General features: G+C 38.4%; 1 pseudogene; it reads left to right on the forward strand.

Annotated features, from left to right (window-relative positions):
- The first annotated feature begins 206 nt into the window (after window positions 1–206).
- The window catches only part of LOC121491741, a 54442-nt pseudogene continuing 28731 nt past the window's right edge, over window positions 207–25917 (forward strand).

Here is a 25917-nt window from a genome sequence, read left to right on the forward strand (position 1 = left end):
ACTGCAGTGGAAGCCAGTGACGCTGTGGGGTTGGGGCATGCAGGTGCACATCTAGAGGAGCTAGATATAGATGGGCACAGTGGTGGCCAGTGACAGAAGACAGGGCCTAATTGGGGCTCACTAGCAGTAGCAGGGGCCCTGGCTGTCAGCATGCTCTCCAGCAGCTGCACATTGGTCTCTCATGCTTGTGCACCCCATTAGAGCCAATGACGGATGTTAAGCTGTCCGAGTACCAGTACACAGCCGTAGAGTCTAGTCCAAGCAGAGGCACATTGGTGGTGACCAGCTGCTCGGGCTACACTGGTGTCTTACTCTCATGCAGCTGCAAAAGCCCAAATAGGCTGTAAGTGTTGCTCACAGGCTCTGGTGAGGGTGGGGAGGGCCTATACTTGCACCACCACAGAGGACTTGGACAGCTACTGCTGAAGGTCGCAAGATCCAGCAGGGATGGAGGGAGCAGGAAGTGGGGAAGCGCTCAGGTGTCTGGTGTCAGCAAATGTGAATATCTGCAGGGCAAAAGCTAGTGAGATCTACAGGGCATCTATAGTGGCTGTGCTGACCATTGGCTCCGTGTCAGTGACAAAATCTGCTGAGTCTGTCTGCAGAACAGGTCTCTATAAACCACAATTGCTCCCACTGCATGTCTGCTAATAATAGGCTCTGCTTTTCTTCCTTTCTCCTAGGCAACTCAATATATCCCCACTTTGCATTCCAAGTGAGGTAAAACCAAAAGGGAGACCTTCACACAGCGCCTGAGAGGCTAGACAAGTTCATGGCTCACCCTGCTCTTCTTATCCTGTTGAGAGGGACTCTTTCTAGCTGGGAAGTTTCTCCCTGGTGCTGAACAATGCCAGGCTGTGGGATGAGATGATGTAGGCAAAACATGAAGTTGTCTTCCTTTTATTCTTGCGCAATGATTCTCAGTAATTTGTTCTGTGGTGTTGCTAAAACTCCCAAAGTGGACCCTAGAGGTCTTCCAGAACTGTTTTGGTCCATAGCTGGCTGTTTAATTCTTCATGTCTGTGAGGAAACAGGGAAGCTGGGTTCTGCAACATCACTATCCCTCCCCCTGCCACACACACACAATCTCTATGATTCATTTTTAAAAATTTAAACAATGAGCAGCATTCTTCAAAATGTATCAGTTGTGGTCAGTTTAGCTCGGCTCCTCCATGGTGTTGCTGCCTTGGCATCCATACTGTGTGGTCTGGGGAACTGTAGGGATGTGACAGTGACACTAGCCCCTCGTGCAAGCTCGTATCCTAGACAACAGCCTCAGTCACAAGTAAAGGTAAGTTCCCAATAGGACTTCTTTAGCGGTTCTGTGTCCAAGTTTCCCCTGCCTTCCAGGACCTTCCCTCTGGTTGCCCCTTAGATAAGACCTCCTGGGGCTTATCAAATCCCATTCTTTTGGGGTTTTCATCAATATGGCCCAGAAACCCCAAAACATTCCACTTTTGGACCCTAGTAAAAGCATACACCCCAGGGTCTGCCTTTCCCTGCCTTGACCTCCCAGTGTGGCCCCCATATAAACAGTGTATACTTGCATTAAGACATGTGAATAATAAACCTCTTCCTTTCAATTTATTTGTAATTGGTTTTGAACCTTGGTTCAACATCCCATACCCTAGGGCTCTTTCTTAACATGTTTATTTTAAAAAATCATAAGAGTTGTACACTTACTTACATTTATGAGAAAAACAATATCTGATGTTGAAAATCTATGCAGATCTTCTTAAAAGGAATCTTACTGAGGCTTTCATCATTTCAACTTACACAGATGTTTTAAAATCTTTGCATCTTTAAGGACAGATATGTACACAGGTTACTCCAGGGGTGAGGTCTTCTTATAAGAAAACACAGAAATAAGTATACTAAGATACCATCTTAGCAAGATAGATGAAAGCTGATCCTTTTTCAGTACAGAACAGGAATCTATTGAAGAGGCACAAAGTAGTTTTATACCAAATAATTAGATTTTAATAGTTTCCCAAGGTGACAATAAGAGATAATGCTTATTTGGATGCATACATTCTACTTTTAAAATCTGCAACTTTCATTTTTTTTATTGCAAAAGTTCTATTTGTTTACTAAAGAAAGGAAACAGAGAGAGAGAGAGAGAGAACCAGTAAGACAAATGGAACAAAAGAAGCCCATCCTTCAGCCTGCCCCTGACATGCTATATGCGTGTTCAGGCTTTTTAATATTTTTGATGTTACAATTTATTTAAAAATAGTTTGTACTGAAGAGCTATTTTAGAACTTATTTTTCCCTGTAAAATATGCTATCAACCTCTTTTCATGTCAATAAATAAATTTCTGTAAGTTCATTTTAGTAGCTATCACCCTGTTAGATGGCACTAGGTTCTCTCACCAAAAGCATCTTTGCCCCAAAGCACTGTCACTACCAGCATTTTTGCTGCAAATATTCTTGCCCCATGACTAATTGGCTGTAAGGTAATTTTACTGTAAAAGGTAAAATCATGAAAAATAAGAGAGCCATTCATTTAAAACATGAAAAATGAATAACAAAATTTACAAGACTTTATTGCAAATTACAAGATATTTGAATACATTTATAATGTGTGCAGGTTTGTGGCAATGCTGCTCAAGTAACTGATTTCATTTTGCGGGTTGTACCTAAGCACATGCTTTCATTATAGTTTTATACTTCTTTTCTTTTCCTTTCTTTCATTTTTTAAAAAGATTTTATTTATTTATTCATGAGAGAGACACAGAGAGAGGGAGAGAGAGAGAGAGAGGCAGAGACACAGGCAGAGGGAGAAACAGGCTCCTTGCAGGCAGCCAGGCACGGGACTTGATCTGGAACTCCAGGATCAGGCCCTGGGCTGAAGGCGGTGCTAACCGCTGAGCCACCAAGGCTGCCCTCTTCTTTCTTTATGCTTGTTGATTCTTCTCATTCAGCATCCCACTTTTTTTTCCCACTTTTTGTTTTTTAATTAAGTTTTTAATTTTATTTCACATGTAGTTTACATACGCTGTTATGTTTGTTTCAGGTGTACCATATAATGATTCAACAATTCTATGCATTACTCAGGGCTCATCACAATAAGGGTTCTCTTTCAGTAGAATTTCTTTCTTCCTTAAGGGAGGTCTTGGCTTCCAAATACTAGGATGTTTATTTGTAACTGAGCTTTAGACTGTGCTGTGAAAGTCTTTTATACTGCTGTTCATTCTTGGCATTCACATATCTGTTGCTGGATATTTCAAAGGTTAGTGGGAAATTTGGGTTCAAAAATCTGCACCACTGTATAGACCATTATAAGGGCTAAGATTTATATCATATAAAAATGGTAGTACTACACCAGTGCAGAAATAAAACCAGTTTCGTGGCAAAAATATTTGCGGTGAAAATGCTTGGAATGGAGATGTCTACACAAAGGGGTTTACTGTGAAGTTATCTGACATGATGGCAGTGCTGTTAGATGACTGTACCCTCATTTTTCTAACCAGTGTCCCATCACGACAGATTTGGTTTCCTTTTATTTCTCCTCTCAGAAACATTGTGATATAAGAACACTTTACATACATACACTCTGTGATCTTGTTTAATTAATGGATTGAGGAAACGTCCGTTCACTGTGTAGAGCCCTAACCACAGGCTGAGAAATCACGCTCTGGGGTTGGCGGGTGTGTGTGTGTGTGTGTGTGTGTGTGTGTGTGTGACTGAATCTGGTGTGAATCCCCACACTGCCCCCCATGGTGAGATCTCAGAAGATAACAACTGATCCTCATTGTCGAATCAGCCTTTTCCTGGTTTCCAACAGGGCTGACATGTTTCACGTGTTTATTGCCTATCTGCATTTAAACTACTTGTTCATGCTTTTCACCCAAACTTTCTGAACTAAGATGCGCACTGTTTTCTAAATTCATATAGATGCTTTTCAGATCAAGGAAGTGAATACATTATTGTATGTGTTACAATTTGATGCTGGATTTTCATTTGACTTTCATTTTTATATATTTAAGTTAACTCTAAATTGTTTAATTTTATTCCATTAAATACTCTGCTGTTCTTTAAAGCAGCATAAATATAGTCACACTGCATATAGCAGCAATTTAAATTCAGGAGGAAATACATTTTGAGAACTCTCAGAGTAAAGTGCCAAGGTGACACCTATTATCAAACAATCCACACCATTGCCAAAACACACAAATTCTGCTGTTTTTTTTATAAAGATTTGTTGTAAGGCTCAGTCTTTTGCAGGGCAAGCAAATTGATATACATAATAATACCCTCTATAGATCTGTGATAATCCTTTGGGCACATATTGAAATGTCTTCAAAGCAGCTAAATGTGTCGCTAGGATTTTAAAATGCCTAATACAGTAATCTGGAAACACAGATGTCTAACTGGCCAAACAAAAGAATGCTTAATAAAGTTTTCAGTGGAGAAATTAGGGTCCAATATCTTTTTCAGACCCTAAAATCCCATAGCCCATAAGTGGTAAACAGCTGCACATATGGATCTAGAATTCTAAATATCCAAATGCCAGGAAGTCACTCTGTGTGAACCATTTCGTTTTAATTGAATGGCCTTGTTATAATAAGAGAAATGTGTTCAATTGGTTTAATGCATAGCATTTTTTTTTTGTTTAAAAGGCAAATCATTTAAAAAAAGGCAAATCATTAACAAGGCTTTGCCTTAACAATCTATCATGATAGATATGTGGCAAGACATAAATGCTCATCCACAGTGGTTTATGAGTGACGTGTAACTATATACAATCAGAGAGCCACTTTGTGCTGGACATCCTGAAATGGCACAGCTCACCTGTTTCCAAACTGCAGGTGGAAGGAAGCTTTAGAAGCTCATTTCTGCAGGTTTGATTCCCCCTACCCAATTAGTATGCCAGGAATGGTGGGGGTACAAAGAAAACAATGATCTGAACTGTTGACTTAACCAAGGTGAATGTCACTTATAAACCGACAAAACTGGAATAAATTATACCCAAAGGAATAATTCTCTTTCCCATTATTCCTACCTGGACAATCTAAGATCATATGCTGAAGCCAATTATTTATAAAGCAGGCATTGATTTCATTTGTTTTCAGTATGAAACAAGGTGGCATAAGAAATGATGGTTCACTACTTTGTTTATATTAATTATATACAGGCACTGAAAGCTGATAGTGTAAGATTGATTGTAATTGAGCCATAAATTTAACAGGGAGAAACATCATCCATTTACCTGGACAGCTCTTTGGTGAAATATATTTCTAGAGTTGAGATAGAAGGGAGAGGGTCTAAAGATAACAAATGATAAATGTCTCTTACTTATGGCCAAGTGAAGCAATCTTAGTGTAAACTGGTGACTACTCGGCTAGCAAGGTTATTCTCCAGTGATACGAATCTTGCAAAGTTTGAACATTTAAAGAACTATTTATCACTCAAAGTTTCTATATTTGGCAAATATATTTGAGAGATTCCAAATTTTTGGAAATAAAATGGCTTTTATAGCAACCTCTGTATAGCACCCAGCCCCTTGATGTCCTACCTTTCCGTCCAGACAGATAAGGCATTTGCAAAGCCAATTCAAGTGCCCACAAAGTGTCCACTCAACAGCAGCATGGAGGCAGAAATGTCCTTAGGCATCTGTGAACTGCAGTAGCCAGAGAAGAATCTGAAAGGAACCTCGGGTATGGATGAAGAGGAATGCCACCTCTTCAAATGGGCCACTGAGACATAACTGCAGCCCTGGAACTTGGTTGAGTTTATAACTTTGTTTTGGAGCAACAGAACAGAACAAGCTCAGCTTTTTACACAGAAAGTTGAGAGGGGAGGAGGAAGATGAACACTTTTTCTTTCATGCTCCTTCCTGCTCCAGGCCAGCAAATCTCCACCCAGATGAGCAATCCTCACCGGTAAGGAGGAGACCCAAGGGCAATATTGACCATATTATGAACTTGGTCTTAGTGAAGAGGCAGAAAGCATAAAATTAGGGGGATACTGAGGTCCTTTGAGTTATGAACTGGTCTATAGAGCATGTCTAGGCTGGAGTAGAAACTGAAAATTGACCTCAGTTGAAGTTGTCCAAGTGCTGGAAAATTAGAGAACATTTGGGAGAATGATGGCATGTTGGTGGACTCTAAGGCAGACAACATGCTAAATTTACAATTATGTAAAAAGGTTTAGGTTTCCAGATGACCTGGATTTGAAAGTAAACTTAGGATCGACCTAACTATTCAGTTTCAAATATAATCTGTAGTAGGTTTACAGATGGACTGTTTGCAAGCAGTATAGGAAAGCAGTGGACTGCACAAAGGGGCCTCACCCTGATCCTGCCAGGGCATCCTTGAGAGAGCAAAGATGAGAAGCATAGTGCTATTCCTAGCCAGCACCCAAGCAAGTGCCTATGCCCAGGAGACTCCCCTGAGAGACAGAGGCTGCTGATGACACAAGGACTGTCATTTTGGGAGAAGGGAGGGGGTTGTGCATGCCTTCTGCCACCCCCACCTCAGTCCAAAACCTAAATAAAGTTAAAATTTGAAAATTAATGAAGCAAGTGACCTTTACTGTGTTTCAGATTAGTAACCTAACCACATAGGAAAGAAATATTATCAGCAATCCTAAAATTCAGTGATTTTATGATAATATATTCTAAGGATAAAATGCACATGGAGAAATTTCAAACACTTTTAGTAATAATAGTTATTAATAGTATTGATGTTGTTATTTTGAAATTCACACATGTGAGAAAATATTTAATTGTGCAAATAAATGTTAGTGAACAAGTAAGCAATTGAGTTAATTCAATTAAGAACAAAGATTTTTAGTATAAAAGAGATATAAATACAAATCAATAACATAAAAACTCTCTTAAATTTGAATTTGAAATATTTCTATGGAGTTGATTTATTATTCTTGTTATTATAAAACAAAGACACATTTTCTAGTTCTGTTCACTATAAAGGCCAAGTAGATACAATGATAATCTAGTAGCATTTAGCAAACGCGTGCAAATGTGGCCTGTGAGTACCATTTCCCTCTAAAAGAAGCCATGTTCCAAGTCTAAGGAAGGAATATTCAAGATAAGCCCAGTACATTTTGTGTGGACAGAAATCAAAAGGGCTAGCGACAGCCATGGGGATTATGCCAGGAACTCAGCTTGAAGAAGTATCCAACATTCAAGGTGAGCTGATCTGAACACTGGGGGAAAAAAAAGTTTGCAATTGATTAAAATATAAAATCCATAAAAACTCATGCTTCATAATGATCTAGATACAGAATCATTGATATTTGACCATTGTTGGAATTTGTAAGGTTTTAGTTCATTATTTTTGAAAACTGGTACATAAAGGAAAAGAATCAAGAATCAAAAATTCTACATTGTTGCATAGAAACATATTTCAAGTATGCATATAGTTGAAAGTGCAAAATTCTTCCAAGAAAAATTCTAATTATTAAGTAAAGAAGGAGAAATGGCATTAGAAAGGCACCACTTGGCAGTGCCTAATGAGATACAGGTGACGGACCACCACTCAGTGAGAAGTTGAATCACAACATTAGACTGCGTGATTAGGCTGACAGCTCTTGAACCCACTGCTCAGACTGTATCTGTGAAGGTAACACAATGGGGTTTCGAGTCCCTTGTTCCTTGTCGTGATGCAATAGGAAGCACACCATGGTACCCAAGATGTATTCTTGCCGAAAACAAGAGTGCTTTATTCTAATCAAGCCTCTAGATCTAATCACTAAGCACGCGTTACAACATGTTGAAGACGCCCTCACCAATTCAGAGTGGGGTCAGTTCTACTTTGTTTAAATCATTTGCTTCCCATCACCAAATATGTGGCCTAGGGAATAGGAAGAAGGGAAAGGAAGTAATATAAAAAGAAACAAGACACAAGAAACATGTTAACTAATGTCATGTAGAAATCTTTGGGGCCCTCATTCAAGCAGGCCAACTCTAAAAAAGACATTTTTGAGAAAATTGGAGATTTGTACAGAGACTAGATATATAATAATACTAAGGAATTATTTTAAGTTTTGTTGAGTGTGAAAATGTCATTATGGTTGTGTTTTAAAATAAAGAAGCAGACTGCAGTATTTATAAATAAAGTGGTATTATGTCTGGGATCTGCTTTAAAACACTTCAGGGGGAAGGTAGGGAAGGCAAGGTCTGTGAGAGTTATAAATGAAACGCAGTTGGCAAAATGAATTGTTGAAGTGGGTGATGGGTATGTTCATTAAATTATCCTCTACTTTTGTGCATGTTTGGAAATTGTATTAATATAAAAGAAAAGTAAGAATAAAGTCCACTCTCAATTCCAAGCCATGTGTCTCTCCCAGGAGGAGGAAAAAGGCCCTGGAGATTCTGAATCACAACAGTCACACTTTTAGCTCAGCCTGTTTCTGGCTCCATCCAGGATGGAGCCAGAAATATGACCAAATACCACAAAAAGGTATTTGGTCATAGCTGTCTCTAGTAATATCATTCAGAAACCACTATCTTAATACACTGGGGCCCACAGTGCCTCTGAACAAACCAGGTTGCCAGCCTCACCCCAGATCTTAAGAAATTTGAATAACATTTTCACCAATCTCCAAATGAATAAATCATATTCAGGTTATGTCATCCATGGTCTTATAGTAGCTCTCAATTATCACTGGCATGATAGAGAGGGCACATGGCAGGTGGTGAACGGAAGACACCACCCCTTGTCCCTGGGAAACTCATTTCAGGGTGAGGTATAAAAAGCAATAAAGTTGTCATCACAATAATGTTTCACCTTGTCAGGCATGGATGCTTTCATGCTTCAATATATTTTGTTTAGTAAATTATCCCCTTGTCTGCTAAGAATAGAAGCCACAGCTGCTTAGGCATGACAAGAAAGTTGCTCAGATTTTTTTTTTTTTGAAAAGTGCTTTATTCCTTCACATGTGCATCCAGCAGACACTGGCCTACACCTTTGTGAGGTCCTCCAAAGTACCTGTGATTAAAGGTGCTTTAATGCTACTCAAAGAGGACCTATATGCTCATAGTTCATAAAAAGTATTCTTTTTCCTAATTTTCCCCCAATTTTAAGAGCGAGTACAGGCTTTGTACTCACCATCTCAAGTACGATAGTTAATTTTATGTGTCAACTTGGAGAGTGTTTATGGATTAGATTAACATTTAAATTGGTGAACTTTGGGTAAGGCAGATTGTCTTCCATAATGTGAGTGGGTCTCATTCAGTCGGTTGAAGACCTGAATAGAACAAAAAACCTGCTTCCCTGAGCAAGATGGAATTTTCTACCAGACTGCCTTTGGGCTTCATCTGTACCATCAGGTCTCCTGGGTCTGCAGCCTGCCAGTACACACAGATCTTGGACTTCCCAGACACCACCGGTGTGTAAGCCAATTCGTTATATGTAATAAAACAAATCTCACATATATGCATATATATGTACGTTCTGTTAGTTCTGTTTCCGTGGAGAACCCTGACACATCAGAGAAAGGCACCATCTCAGGTCTTCACTTGATATAGAAATATTGGGAAGCCATACACTCTGAGACATGACACAAATGACCCACCACCCACAACCCTGTATCTTCACGTCCAGCCTTCTCTTCGTTAATTCACATGTATATGGGTTTGCTTTTTAACACAAGTGATGTGCTTACCTTTTTTAGGAGAATATTAATCTTCAAATTAGAAATACAAACCTGACCTGAAATTTAACCTCCAGGCTAATTACTAGCTGTGAAACCTTGAGCAGGTTTCTGTGCTCCAATTTCCTCATCTGCAAAATGAGGATAATTAAAATTCCTACTTCAGAGATTTACTGTGAAGATGGAAATGAAATTATAGGGTGCCAGGAAGGAATTCAGAGTGTGATAAAGCGGTCTGATTTACTGATGTGACAACTTCACTGAAGGGAGGGAAGAGAGGTGCTGACCTGTGGAGCTTTGGAGAGGGGCATAATATATAAGACCAAAGGCCATGGGAACTGTGCATAAGCACCATCCTCCAGATGGTAAAGTTTTCCCCACAGACACAGGTTAACAATTCCGATACTGCTATGCATGTATTCTGGAATTGAACAATTAAGTAAATGGATGGCTGATGTTATTTATAAATAACATGAAGAGGGGGTTAGAATGATCCATGTGGTAGTGGATTGGAGCTGGAAACAACTTTATGAATTTATGTTTAGCTTAATATATACATAGAGATGGTTACCTCTGGAAATAGTTGCATGCATGCGTACACACAGGCATTAGTATATACAAGTCTATTTCTTTCCTCTGACGATTGAGAGGGCTTAGAAACAATGAGCTCCCAGTGGTAGCAGCATAGATAGAGCTCAAATATTAGTGTTAGTACTTTTTTCCAATAAAAGGAACCAGAGCTCATTTGGAGCAATGGTAGATTCTAGAAGTGGAGCAGAAAATACTCAAGAAGAGCCTGGAGCATCTCAGGATGGCAGAAGGTAAGGATGCATACAAAACCAAAACCAAAAAGGTAATACTCCTTATGTGTAGACTGCACATAGTGACTCTCTGCCAAAGAAGACAGTATGGAAGGTGGGGGGTTGGCAGTAACCCTACAGTGGAGAAACCTGACAGACACACCTGAGCCAGGGTGTCAAGGCCAACATCAACCGTGATAAGCCGAACTGATAGTATGTGCTCTTGACATGATATGATGAAAATGACACTCTACCCCTGTGGTCTTCCTCCCAGAGACTCATAACCCCATTCTAATCATGAGAAAAACATCAAATTCCAATGGAAGGATTTTCTTGGTCATGACTCTCATGACCAAACACCTGACCAACACTTAAAACCACTCCTGTCAAGTAATCAAAAACAAAGAGAATCTGAGCAAGTGTCACAGCCTGGAGGAGCCTAAGGAGACATGATGAATAAATGAATCCTGGATGTGATCCTAAAACCAAAAAAGGACCTTGGAGAAAAACTAGCAATTAAAAAAAAAAAACATGGATTTTAGCTAATAATACTGTATGATTATCAGTTTCTTCATTGTAATAAATGTCTATGGTAATGTAAAATTTAATAATGGAAAAGTGGGTGTGGGATATACGGAAACTTTCTTTGCTGTTATGTGATTTTTCTGTAAATCTAAAACTGTTCTAAAATGTGTTTTATTTAAAAATAAAGTCATATATTTTAAGTTCTTGACACGATGAATGGTTACTCAATATTATCACTTCCCATCACTGTGATTGCTGTTGAATTTTTACTGGGGAAAACTAAGTAGATCAAAATAAAACAAGTCTTAAATTCTAGCCCACTTTTCATGGTAATGATTAGAGGAAGACTGAGAAGATTCCCTTGTGAACCCTCTCCACTGATTTCAAAGTTAGAGGACCAAATTAAAAGGAAGACTACCAATAAAACCCAAGTTAGTTTACAAAGCATGCATTAAAATAGTGGGATAAAAAATAGTTTCTTCTGGATACAAAATTTAAATAGATATTCAAAACTGACAATAAAATGAAGAAATATTTTCCAGTATGTATGTGTAGTACCAGAAAAGAGTTAAAAAGACAATGGCAAAGGTCTCTTTCTCCTGCTCAGATTTGAGCCACATACTCTGTTAGGAACTATGGTGTATTAGTTTGCAAGGACTGCCATAACAAAGTACCACAAATTGGAGGGCTTGAAGGACAGAAGTTTATTTCCTCACAGTTGTGGAGGCTAGAAGTCCAGGATCAAAGTGTCAGTGGGCTTGGTTTCTTCTGAGGCCTCTCTATCTGGCATGAGGAAGACCACTGTTTTCCAGTGTCTTTGTATGGACTTCCTTCTGTGTGTGTCTATGTCCTGATCTCCTCTTCTTATAAGGACACAGTCATATTGGATTAGGGCCCACTCTCATGACCTCATTTTCATTTAATTACCACTTTAAAGACCCTGTCTCCAAATACCGTCAAGTTCTAAGGTCCTGGGGGTGAGGGTTTCAACATGTGAATTTTAAGGGAACACGATTCATCCCATCACCTGTGGTATAGAAGATCATGACTATGAAGATAAAGTGATGTTTGTAAAAAGTGCTCAACAGAGAACCTGGCCCAGAGGAAGCGTCCAGTAAAGAGTGGCTGGTATTTATTCCCTTATGACCTTACAGACAGGGCTGAAGCAATCCTATCCAGGTGTTTTTGCCTCTTTCTGACCTTCACACACCTGAGGTTGGCCCCAGTCTTAGAGTAGGGCAAGAGATGAGTGCCAGTGTGTTGTATGTGGATATGTGTGCACATGTGACTGAATGCATGTGTTTGGGGAGGTTGGAAGTGAGAAGAGAGGGAAGAGGACCATGGTTGGGAGCAGAAATGATCCTGACTACTGCAAAATCAGAACATGTACTTGACCACCTACACTACTTTAAGACTGAACTTGGGAACCTCATTTTGTTTTGAGCCCCAGCTTACTTTTTTTCTGAAAAGCCATTTCCTGAGTCAGATGCCCAGGTGTGAGTTTGTCTGAATTCCCCTATTTAGGTCCTGCTAATCCCTCAAAACTTTTAAAAACTAATGATAACACATAATTATAGATGCATTTAACCTTTCACAGCACTTTTATATGTCTGACCTAATTTTCTTCTCTAAACAACCATATGACGAGAGTCATATAAATAATACTGGCCCATTTTATAAAGAAGAAAATGGACCTAGGGAAAATTCTACTCACTTAGAGCCAAATAATGAGGTCAGAAATCCAGGTCTTCTGAATTTTATCCCAGAAAACCAGATACCATTTCCTTTAAGGCAGCATAATGAGCACAGCTTTAAGACTGAATAATTAGACTTTGGTCTCAGTTGATTGATACATTTTAAAGTTGAATCCCTAATAATACAACCATATCACAGTTTTATACTGTTTGAATTTTATTTCCAATGCTAATATAAAAGTATGTGTCTGCTATAAAATTTTGCTAGGCATGACTCTACTTACGGCCCTGTGATACAACAGATTTAAGCATACAAACTGGGCTTCAGTAGGCTTATTTGCTTGGCTTGTTTCTGTGCCTTCTGGGAAATTTAACATGGTGTGAAATCACAAAAGACTTCCAGATTAATATAAAATATAATACAGCATGAAAAACTACATTGTTGTGACCATTCATTTCTTAGCAGTTCCCCGTTATGAATTTATGAAGAGAGAACTTCAGTCTATAAAACCAGGTAGTAGTGGATTCTTTCAAAAGTAATTTACAAAAATATAGCATGTTCTGATCTGAAATAGGATAGCTTTAAAACAATTGATTTTAGATTCCATTTTTGGCTGTGATGAGGCAGTTACAGAGACCAGCACTTCTACTAAGAACAACTAAGAAAAACTGGATAAAATACCAAAAAAGAAAAAAAAAACATTATTGCAAAGTATTGGTTACTAACTGACATGACCAGGGATTCAGTGGCCAAGTTTCTGTGAGAGGGGATCTCAGAAAGGTGAGCCAAAGTTCTGCACTGCTTTTTTCTTCTCTGGGGGCATTTCCAAATCTTAGTAGGAGTTAGGAGGCTAAGAATGCAGCAGAGGGCTGGGCACATGGCCATTGTGAGGAGGAAAAGAAACCAGGGGAATTTCTGGTAAATTCATGATGCAGGAGAGATGCAAATTTGAGATTTGAAAATTGGAGATTACTAAGCCAAGGAAAAGTTGGGGATCCAAACCCAAGTGATAAAGGAGGTCCTGGGAAGTGACTCTGCCCTTAGTTAATGCTCCTTGGGACATGTGCTAAAATCTGGAATTGCAAAGGGCAAGAGGAATTTATTTATTTATTTAGATTCTATTTATTTATTCATAAGAGACACACACAGAGGCAGAGACATAGGCAGAGGGAGAAGCAGGCTCCACGTGGGGAGCAGGACTTGATCCCAGGACCCCGGGATCATGACCTGAGCCTTAGGCAGACATTCAACCACTGTGCCACCCAGGTGTCCTGGGCAAGAGGATTTTAAAAATAAGCTGATGAGTGGAATGAAGTTTTTTCCTATTTCAGTGGACTTGGAGGGATCCCATCAAAGAGAAGAGGTGCTAGTAGACACCTCAGGATCACAAGGGAATCTCTGGACAGGTTACAGATGAACTAGAGGTAGATGTGGCTTCACAAAACTATAACCCAGGTCCAGTCAGATTAGTTTCTGCTTAGAATAAGATTATCTATCCCTAATGTCTCTGCCTTCCAGATAAAAGAAGGGATCCCCTCTGGTGGAAAATAACCTCATCAGAGCCTCTGCAACTAATAAATTGATAAAATGTCCAACATCAATACAAAATGTTTAAGCACATCAAGGAACATGACCAAAAGAAAGACAAAAAGGTTAAAAAAAAAGCTGACTCATAGATATTTCTAATAACATTAATAATTTTAAAATGTGTTAGAAGAACTTTTGGGAAACAGTGGAAAGAACACTTAGGTCTTAGAAATGTATATAAAAGCTTCACTGAGAAGATGACATTTGAGTGGAATTTTGCAGAAAGAATGGTGAAAGTAAGAATAATCCCAGAGCATTTCACACCTACAGTCCAGAGCAATCCTGGGTCAGGGTCCATGGTGCCTAGGTGTAGGCTTTAAGACTACTGGGATGTACTGGGGCCTTTGTGAGGATTCCTGAAAGTGAGATGGAACTCAGGGTCTGTCCTTCAGGAAACATGGAGCCAGCCCAGCAAGGTCATTTCAACTATCATAAGTAACATGGTCAGATAATTTGAGGCAAATGGTACGTGGATGTTGGGCAAGGATACGGGATTTTAGTGACAGATGTGTCCTTAGGAGTAAGCAGTGGATCTACAGGAGATGCAGACAGCCTGAATTACTCAGTGGCCCTGGTGATGCAGAGGTGGGGGCAATTTTAGAAGATGACATAATCAGAATGTGGCCACTATTGGGATGAGTGGAGGATTGATAACGGTTGACTTTGAGGCTTTATCTTGGAAGCATAGATGGATATATTTGGCACAAATCAAATTAGTGAGTGTAGGATGGGGATAAGCTTGGAGGACAAAGCGTAAAAAGACCTGATGTGATAAATTTGACAGGGGACAGGGTGAGCTGCCATGACTATAGATCATTCAAATAAATATTTCTAGTACCCTTCTACACAGAAATATAAGTGTGTGCCTCCAGGGAGAGATCTGGAGACATGGATCTAGGAGTGTTGGCATGTAGGAGGGATTGGAAACCAGGCAGTGGGTGTAGTCATATAGGAAGAGTCAAAGATGAGGGAATGCTAAGATTTAAAGGCTAGAGAAAGCAAGGGAACATTTTATTGTTTATTATCTGCTATTATCTGTATTGTTAAGTCAGCTTCTTATCTTCTCATGAAGCTTCAGTCATCTTCCCTGACTTGCTTCCACCCGTGTGTGCCACCCCATCTGTTGACTACTGCTTCCCCCCGACCCCCAGCTCCATCATCTCAGGTGACCACAGCTGACCTAATCACTTTGGTGACCAAAAGACACAAAAACATGAAAGGCCCAGGGAATGGGAGCACTACAGAGGCAAAAGGTGAGGTCATTGTTCTACTTTTCCAGTTAATAGGAGGAAGCATTGTCTGGTAGTTAAGGACTTACATCTGGATTTGGACTTAGTTTTAGTGCTTAATCGTTGATGGACTTTTAATGGTTTAAACTCTCTAAGCCTTGCTTTCATTGGGATGGTTCATTTACTCAGCAGAAATATATCAGATATTCCATATGAGCCAGGCAGTCAGATTGGCATGAGGAATACATGCCAATGAAACCAACAGAAATCTGTGCTCAATGCAGCTTACATTTATGGTTCTTAGCTCACAGGGCTGTTGTAAGGATAATGTGAAATAAGTCAAGGAAACTATTAAATCACAGATAAACTCTCATTAAATGGTGGTTCATTGTATTATGTGCAAGGTATTAACCAAAGCTTAATTCTGACTCTATACTTCCTGAGTGTTTTTAGCATTAGAGCAAGCAAACTGGAGCAAGGCTAAAAAAAAAAAAAATACTATAATCAACTGCATTGTTTTTATTCAAAACTAACATTAACAACTATGGTATCAGTGATAAATTGCCAATATTAAAAATGAAGCCTTACTATTTAAATATTTCTCAGTGGCCTTATTCATTCTAAGAAAAGAGTGAATCTCAGCTTAAACTGATCAAGTAAATTATTAAATTTTTAATATGCAGGTGATTGATTTTATGGATTCTTTACCAATGATAAACTACATTTTGTCACAGCGTATTGAAAGCGTTAAGACTGGCTGAGGGGTCCTTAGATGAGCATCAGGCATTCAAGAATGCTCACCAAGCATGTACCAGTGCAATGCAGGATGTCACCAGCTGTGTGCTCCCTAGGGATGACAGCTTCATCAAAGATGTCAAGAGGTCCCAGAAGCAAAAGTTTTTAAAACTCCCAAACTAAATTATCTTTCCAACTTCTGGAAAAGGGAATAAATGTAACAAATATATGATATTTTGTGACATAAGAAATCAAACTTTTCTTTGATGATTTTGGAAATATGGAAAGAGTACCATGGCAGAAACCTAGAAATGGCAAAGGCAAGTGGTGGGAACTTCTCAATGTGTTGTCAGCATTGTTCAGAGCCCCTGACCTAGCACTCCAAGTATTTTGGTACTCCTGTTGTGCCCCTTGGATGGGACTGAGGCAATCTGCAAGCAAGGACGTTTTTGTCCACTTGGCAGTTACTTTGCTAATTATGAAATTTTAATGTAATATCATTTTATTCACTAGTTTCCTATGCCTCTGCCTTCCTCTGCCTTCTTATTTCTCTAAGGCCTGATCACTCATGATTAAATTGTCAAATTGGATCTGTATGTATGCATGATGAGGGCACATCTAGATCATTTGTTGTTCCCAAAAGAATATGAAGAAATAGTTGTACTGAATCTTCTTATTACTTAGTAAGTCACTGAAGTGACATGGTTTTAAGGAAACACAGGGGCATTTATGTTATGATGGTAAAGCAGTAATTTGCTGTTCTGTGTTGTGTCTAATAGCCTGTGATAAGGAAAATTCACTAGCTTCTTTTTTTTGGCGGGGGGGGGGGGGACTTATAACTAACAAATAGAATTAAGTAAAATGAAATGAAATAAAACAAAACAATAAATGCCTGCTTTGATAGGCTTATCCATATAAAAATACCAAATCAGTGGTTATTATAGTACAGAATAAATGGCCTTGTCTTATTCCTGTGCTTATAAATCAATTCATCCATGAAACTGTCAGATAAAATAGAGATGAATCCTTTTGATTAGGAAAGATAAATACATACATACATACATACATACATACATACATACATACATAGTGGGTGGCACATAATAAGTGCAGAAGAAGCATTTAATGAGTTCCTACTCTATGCATTTCCTTAAAATGCACCTGTTCTAGGTACTAAGGTAGAGAGGTAACTCAAAGTCCCTTCTCCCCTGGTGCTTCTGTTCTGACAAGCTAATATTGATGTGTTATTTCACTTAATCCTTGCAATGCCCACCAAGAAATCACTCAGAAATTCTGTCGAATTCCAAGCTGCATACCCTCTCTTCCTTTCCTGGTTATTTTTCAGACTAAGTGTTAAGCAAAATCAAAATTGAACCAAGTGTTTTCATGAGAAAACATTGCTGAGAGTAATATCTTCAAGATGGCAATGTAAGTCATTCCTGACTTCGGTTTCCCTCACAAACCAATTGGCAACTTTCCATAGACAAGTAAGAAGAACACTGAAAGTCTCAGAATGAGGGGTGAGTCTGAAGCACTGACATGGATCACAGACATTGAGAAGGACCACACTAGAAGGTTAAGAGGAACAGCTGCACTATGCCCTCTTTGTTCATCTCCAAGATTAGAACAACACATAAAAAAGGGTCCGTGGGGCCTAAAGTTTCTCCGGGAGGACAAAGAGAGGCCAAAGTGTACATACAGCTCCCCCAGCATTGTGCGTTGCTTCCCAGGAGGCCCATTCAGGTATCACCCCACAGTGATTGCTGGGAAATCTGCAGGCCTTGACCAGTGAAAATCAGACTAGAATAGAGGAAAGAAGACCTTAAAGAAACTGCCACTAGGACCTTGGCAGATAAAGTTCCTCCCTGCAATAACACCCAAGTAGAAGTCCCAGCCAGTTGCTCTGCCTACCTGCAGAACCACACCAGGGGTTCCATCTGGCCAGGGACCTCAGTATGAACTTCTGATTTGTGACCTCAAACAATGAGCCTTGCTGGCTTTATAACCTATTTTGCTGCACTCTCTGGGGCAGGGAAGCTAATTTATAGCACCATCTGTTGCTTATTGCAGCCCCCAGTCCTGCCCAAGTGGAAAACCTATCCAGAGCACTTGGCAGTTGTGCAGCCCAGTAGCTCAGCCTGGTTACAGAGCCAAGCCATAAAAGAAAAACAGCACATCACATACAAGGGAACACCCAGATGACTACCAGCAAATTTCTCCACAGAAACTTTGTAGACTAAGCGAGAATGGGATGATATATTCAAAATACTAAAAGAAAAACTATCATCTAAGAACACCATACCCAGAAAAGCTATCTTTTATAAATGAGGGAAAGCTAAAGACTTTCCTGAACAAACAAAAACTGAGGGAGTTTCAAACCACTAGACTTAACTCACAAGAAATATTAAATGGAGTTCTTCAAGTGTAAATAAAAGGATGCTGGTTAATATACTAAAAATATATGAATGTAGTGTAAATTTTATTGGTAATGATAAATATGTGGTCAAAGTCAAATTCTCTAATGTTGTAATCATGATGTATAATTCACTTACAATTCTAGTTTAAAAGTTAAAATACGAATATATTAAAATAACCATAAATATAATCATTTTTGAATGCATAATATAAAAATGTTTAAAAAATGTGATATCAATAACCTAAAATTTAGGGTATAAGAACTAAAAGTATAAAGTTTTTTTTTAAAGATTTTATTTATTTATTCATGAGAGACAGAGAGAGAGAGGCAGAGACACAGACAGAGGGAGAGGCAGGCTCCATGCAGGGAGTCCAATGTGGGACTTGATCCCAGGACTCTAGGATCATGCCCTGGGCTGAAGGCAGGCGCTAAACTGCTGAACCACCCAGGGATCCCTAAAAGTATAAAGTTTTTAGGGTACCTTAGTGGCTCAGTGGTTGAGCATTGGCCTGTGGCTCAGGTCATGATCTGGAGTCTTGGGCAGGGCGCCTGCTTCTCCCTCCACCAATGTCTCTGCCTCTCTCTCCTTGTCTTTAATGAATAAATAAATAAAATCTTTAAAATGTATATAAATAAAAAATAAATAAAAGTATAAAGTTTTGTATGCTTTGTATGCAACAAAGCTATGTTGTTATCAACTTAAAATAGCATGTTATAAATACAAGATGTTATGTAAACACAAAGGAGAAAGCATTCCATTACAAAAAAAGTCATCAAAGCACAAAAGGGAAGAGCAAAATAAGAAGCAAGGAAAAAAGGATCTGCAAATCAGTCAGAATACAATGAGCAAAATGGTAATAGCTTATCTATCAATATTTAAGCATAAATGGATTAAGACCTCCAGTTACAACATATAGAATGGCTGAACGGATAGAAATCAAAATCCAATGATATGCTGCCTGTAAGAGAATCACTATAGCTTTAAAGGCACACATACACTGAGAGTAAAGGGATAGAAAATAGTTTTAAGCAAATGGTAAACCAAGAGGAAGAAGGATAGCCATATTTTTTTTTCAGACAAAATAGACTAAGCTAAAAATGGTAAAAAAAATAAAAAATAAAAAAATAAAGTCATTGAATGATAATAAAAGGGTCAATCCATCAAGAATACACAAAAATTAAAAACAAAGAAGATACAATAGTTGTAAATATTTATGCACCCAACACATTGGAACATCTAAATATATAAGGAAGATACCAACTTAAATAAAAGAAGAAATGAACACCAGTGCAACAATAACTGTACTTGACAATCAACCAAGGATGATCATTCAAACAGAGAATCAACAAGGAAACAGTGGATATGAACAAAGCAGTAGACCAGATGGACCTCGTAGACATTAAAGAATGATCCCTCTTACAACAGCAACAGACACATTCTTCTCAAGCACACATGGAATGCTCTTAAGATAAAGCACATGATAGGCCACAAAGTAATTCTTAGCAAATTTTAGAAGATTGAATTGGTTTTAGGTGTCTTTTCTGACCACTATAGTCTGAAATTAGAAACTGATAATAGCAGGAAAACTAGAAAAGTCACAATATATGAAAATTAAACAATAAATTCCTGAACAATCAATGGAAGAATAAAAAAATCAAAAGGAAAATAAAAATGTATCTTGAAACAAACAAAATGGAAACACAACATCTTAAAAGTTAGAAACAGCAAAAGCAGTTCTAAAGGGGAAGTTTATAATGATAAACACCTACATTAAGAAACCGAAAAGATCTCAAATAAATAAACTTTCTTTATACCTCAAGGAAATAAAACAAGGAAGAACAAAGCTAGCTCAAAGTTAACAGAAGTAAGGGAATAATTAAGATTAGAGCAGAAATATATATTTAAAAAACAAAGGAAAAAATAAAAAAGATGAACAAAATTGAGTTGATTCTTTGATAAGACAAACAAAATTAATACACCTTTCACTAGAATAACCAAGCAGAAAAAAAAACAGAAGGAAGACCTACCAAAATAAAATGATAAATGACAGACTAGTTATTACAATAGCCCAGAAAGGATCATAAGAGACTAATATGACCAATTGTACTCAAACAAATTGGGCAATCTCAAGAAGTAGATAAACTCCTTTTTTTAAAAAGATTTATTTATTTATTTATTCAGATAGAGAGAGAGAGAGAGAGAGAGACAGAGATACAGGCAGAGGGAGAAGCAGGCTCCATGCAGGGAGCCCGACTAAGGACTCGATCCTGGGTCTCTAGGATCACACCCTGGGCTTCAGGCAGTGCTAAACCCTTGCGCCACCGAGGCTGCCCAAGAAGTAGATAAATTCATACAGACATACAACTACCAAGATTGAATCATAAAAATATAGAAAATTTGAATAGAACAATAATAAGAAGAGTGGATTGAATCAGTTCAAGAACCTCCCAATGTAGAAAACCTCAGGACCAGATTGTTTCACTGGTGAATTCTACTAAACTTTTAAAAAATAATTAATGCCAATCCTTCTCAAACTCTTCCAAAAAGGAAATGAAGAGAATACCCCCAAATTCATTTTATGAGGCCTGAATTACACTGACACCAAAGTCAGATAAGGACACCACAAGGAAATTACAGACCAATATCCCAAATGAATATAGATGCAAAAATTATCAGTAAAATACTAGCAACTAAATTTGAGAACAATGTGCATTCTGTTGTAAATTAAAATCAAACACCATGATAAAGTGGGATTCATTTCTGGGATGCAAGGATGGTTTGATACATGCAAATCAATAAATGCGGTATATCACATAAATAGAATGTAACATTTATAGGATCATATCAATAGATGTAGAAAAAGCATTGGGCAAAATTCAACATCCAATTATTATTAAAAACTCTCAAAAGTATACAAAGAAAATATCTCAGCATAATAAAGATCATGTAGAGCAAACCCACACTTAATATCATACTCAATGCTGAAAAACTGCAGACTTTTCCTTTAAGATCAGGACCAAGATAAGAATGCTCCCTTTTGTCACTCCTAATCAACAAAGTACTAAAAGTCCTACCTGGAGAAATTGGTGGGGGAGGTAGAAATAAAAAGAAATTAAAGGTATCCAAATAGGAAAGGAAGACATAAAACAGTGTCTTTTTGCAGATAGTATGATTTTATAAATGGAAAATCCGAAAGATTCCACCAAAAACTCTATTTAATCAATTAAATAAAGTTGCAGGATCAAATTAACATATAAATTAGTACCATCCAATTAATATATAAAAATTAGTTATGATTCTACACACTAAGAGTTACTAAAAGAGAAAACTATCTCATTAAAATAGGATCAATAACAAGAACATACTTGGGAATAAGTCTAATCTAGGAAGTGAAAGATCTCTACGTTGAAAACTATAAGATGTTGATGAAAGAAATTGAAGAATAACACAAATAAATGGAAAGATATTATACATTAATGGGTTGGAAGAATGACTACTGTCAAAATGCCCATACTACCCAAAGCCATCTATAGATTTAATGCAATCGCTATCAAGACTCCGATGCATTTTTTTTTTACAGAAATAGAAAAAACTTATTCTAAAATTCATTTGGAACCATGAAAGACCCCAAATAACCAAAGCAATCCTCATAAAGAATAAAACATTGGGACACATCACACATCTTGATTTCTCACTACATTAAAAAACTGTGGTAATCAAAACAGTGTGGTATTGGCATAATAGCAGATACATAGATCAATGGAACAAAATCAGGAGCCCAGAAGTAAACCCATACATACATTATAGTCAACTAATATTTGACAAGAGAGCCAAGAACACTCAATGGAGAAAAGACAGTCTTCATTAAATGGCAGTCAGGATTGGACATTCATACAGGCAAGAATGAAAGTAGACCCTGTGTCTCACATCACTTACAAAATCAACTCAAAATGGATTAAAGACTTAAATGTTAGACCTGAACCCATGAAACTCTAGATGAAAACATAGGTGAAAAGCTGCTTGACATGGGTCTTGGCAATGATTTTTTGGACATGACACCCAAAGCACAAGCAACAAAATCCCGCTCATGCATAGGCAATCTAGGCACAAGCACATCACAGTAAGCACTGTATAAGGAGATCTTTGAAGAACAAGAGGAAGTTCTCTCTCTAGATTAGACCCATCAGTGCTAGCAGAACCTATGATACCATTACTATATAGAAGTCTTATTCACCAGGACATTCTGACAGCCTCATCAAACTGAAGAACAAAACCAAAGCTTATCATCAGGGAGTGGCCATCTGCAGATTTGGAGCACTCTACTTGCCTTAGTGATTGCCATCCTTGGAAATGTCCAGACAGTGCAGCTTTCCCTCTAAAGGGGACCTCAGATCTAAAGCACGACAAAATTATGGCTCTGTTTGTAAATCTACACCATGACTAAGGAATACTCATGACTCGTTATTAATAACCGATAAACAGGATCTCGAAAAAAATCGATTAATTTTCCTGTTAAGATTTGACATATCACATAATAAGTGGGATTAAATAAGAATTTTTCCTGCAATCCGGTTGAACTGATTTCCATGTAGAGCAAATTGTTCTTGAAACCAGGGATTCAGACTGAGTGGATGTCTCATATGTTTGGCTAAGTCTCTCACAGCATGAAGAATAAATAAGGAGAAATACATGGGGTTGTGAAGATGTTTGTGACAGGTAAATGGTACAGTGCCCCGGACAGGGTACGATGAACAGGACCAGTGAGTAAACACTCACAAGAATAGAAAGCAGCGGTTCAGCAAAAATGATTTTATTATCTGGCTCACCTGTAAAAAGAGATAAATGCCAAGAAAACCAGTCATGGACTTGTCCGAAGTTTAATAGTCATTTGGTTTTATGTCCTCCACCTTCCACAGTCACACACTCATGCATAATTACTGCACAGAGAGAAGAGGAACAGTGGTAACCGTGGGGCATTACAAGATCCTGAACTGTCGGAGAAGCAATTCATAGTCACTAGATCATACTTACTCTAAGCACACTAATGTTTTTCACAATGATTACCACACTATAAAAGGAAACGAAAAGATGAAATAAAAGTAAACGATATAAAAAAAAGATTGTGTTTACCAAAATATTCATTAATGAGAGCAACCTACATTCTGCGAATTCCACTTCATTATGATTTTAATGCATGGTGAAGTACAGATCAGGGCAATTTTGAGTTTTGCCCACTAAATGCCTTTTAAAACATTCATGTGGGGCTTAGACTACATTACAAAGATGTGTGGGTACTCATTAAGTTCTGTCATGTTCCTTCATCCTATTTCTAAATATTGTTCCATGCCATTAAAATAACCATTTTTAATTAGCAGTGAGAAAAAAAGCTGCCAATTTTAATTTTTTTTCCCTTTTTAAAAAATTGCAGTTATGTAGAAAGAAAAAAAAAGAATTCTTAATAATCTTTACTTTCTTTGTTTGGTTACTCACTGAGTTATTTTTGGTGGCTCATTTTAAGAAGATGCATAATGCATTTGTCTGGCCCTAGGAGTGTGTTCTTTGAATTACAGAGAAGGAAGAAAGGAGCAGATTACCATCACTTTACATTCACTCAGTTGCTTCTGGCACATAATGGGCACCCATTGTTGCCTGGAACTGCACCTCATAGTCCCTTAACCACTTGCTTGAGCTCTCCTCTCTCCTTGTAATTTTGGATTCTGAAGGGTAGCAGCACATCTAGGGAAATGTATTTTACCCCAACATGCTAGGCAAATTTGTACCAGTCTTATATGGTAAATGATAAATGGTACACCATTACAAACTCCATGTTTTCAGCATCATCAACTGGGCAGTGTTGAGTGGAGGCGGGCATGAGTCCTGGCAATGGTAGTGAGTGGGAAAACTATGGCCCTAACCCCTCAAGCTTCACTGTATGTCTGGCTGGCTCCCAGAACAAATTTCACCTTCTTGGAGCCCATGGAAATTCCCTGTAGCTGACAATATGCTGCTTCACAACTGGCACTGTTTTCCCACCAGAACTACTAATCTACATCATGCCAACCACTCTTCATATCCCCAAGTTTGAAATGTTCTGCTGAGTGCTGTGCCCAAGATTACGTATCCGAGAAACCACCAAGGAGCCGAAACTGATGCAAACACACGAGGGGTTATATACAAGCTCGAGCTTGGGTCCAAGTGTGCCCGACACAACGGAGCAGGGACTTGGACCCGGAGGTGGGTTTCAGCTTAGTTTTATGGGCTGGTCTAGGGGACCTCCAGAAGGGGGGGAGGAATTTCTCAAGTTCTGTTTACATTCTGATATGGGGCTTTCAAGGGCATTGAACTCTGTTCTCATCCTGATATGGGACTTTCTGCCTGGGCGTTGAGCTCTGTTCTTATTCTAATATGGGGCTTCCTGCCACTGGCTTGGGCTCTGTTCTCATTCTGATATGGGGCTTGCTAGGACGTTAAGCTGTAAGCTGGTTTTTTTCCTGTAACTGAAGTAATGTCAATTTCAGCTCTTATTCACAGGGGCTTGGGTGGCTGTACTTGTGCTAACGCTGAACTTAAAGTGGAATGGCCTTAATTTTCTCGGCCTCCACACTGAGGAGTGAAGAGGAGATCCTCTCCAGCAAGTATATTATCAAGCCCTTATGTAGAAAACATTTTCTGCTTTTTAGTCTATTTCCTCATTTTAATGAACAATCAAATAAAATGCCTGAGAGACGCCTGGGTGACTCGGCATTTAAGTGTCTGCCTTCAGACAAACATTATATGTTCTCATTCATTTGGGGAATATAAATAATAATGAAAGGGAATAGAAGGGAAGGGAGAGGAAATGGGTGGGAAATGTCAGAAAGGGAGACAGAACATAAAGACTCCTAACTGGGAAAGGAACTAGGGGTGGTGGAAGGGGAGGAGAGTGGGGAGTGGGGGTGAATGGGTAACGGGCACTGAGGGGGGCACTTAACGGGATGAGCACTGGGTGTTATTCTGTATGTTGGCAAATTGAACACCAATAAAAAATAAATTTATTATTAAAAACAAAAATAAGTGTCTGCCTTCAGCTCAGGGTGTGATCCTGGAGTCCCAGGATCGAATCCCACTTTGGGCTCTCCCTCTGCCTGTGTCTCTGCCTCTCTCTGTGTGTGTTTCTCTCATGAATAAATAAAATCTTTAAAAAATAAAAATTAAAAATAAAATGCCTGAAATTTTATTAGATTCTGGTACAAAAAAAGGATATAAAAGATATAAAAATATAAGATATTCTATCTATGTCACTCTCAAACCTCATTGACACTTTGAACATGT

The sequence above is a fragment of the Vulpes lagopus genome, chromosome 5 (assembly GCF_018345385.1).
Source record: "Vulpes lagopus strain Blue_001 chromosome 5, ASM1834538v1, whole genome shotgun sequence".
NCBI classification, from domain to species: domain Eukaryota; kingdom Metazoa; phylum Chordata; class Mammalia; order Carnivora; family Canidae; genus Vulpes; species Vulpes lagopus.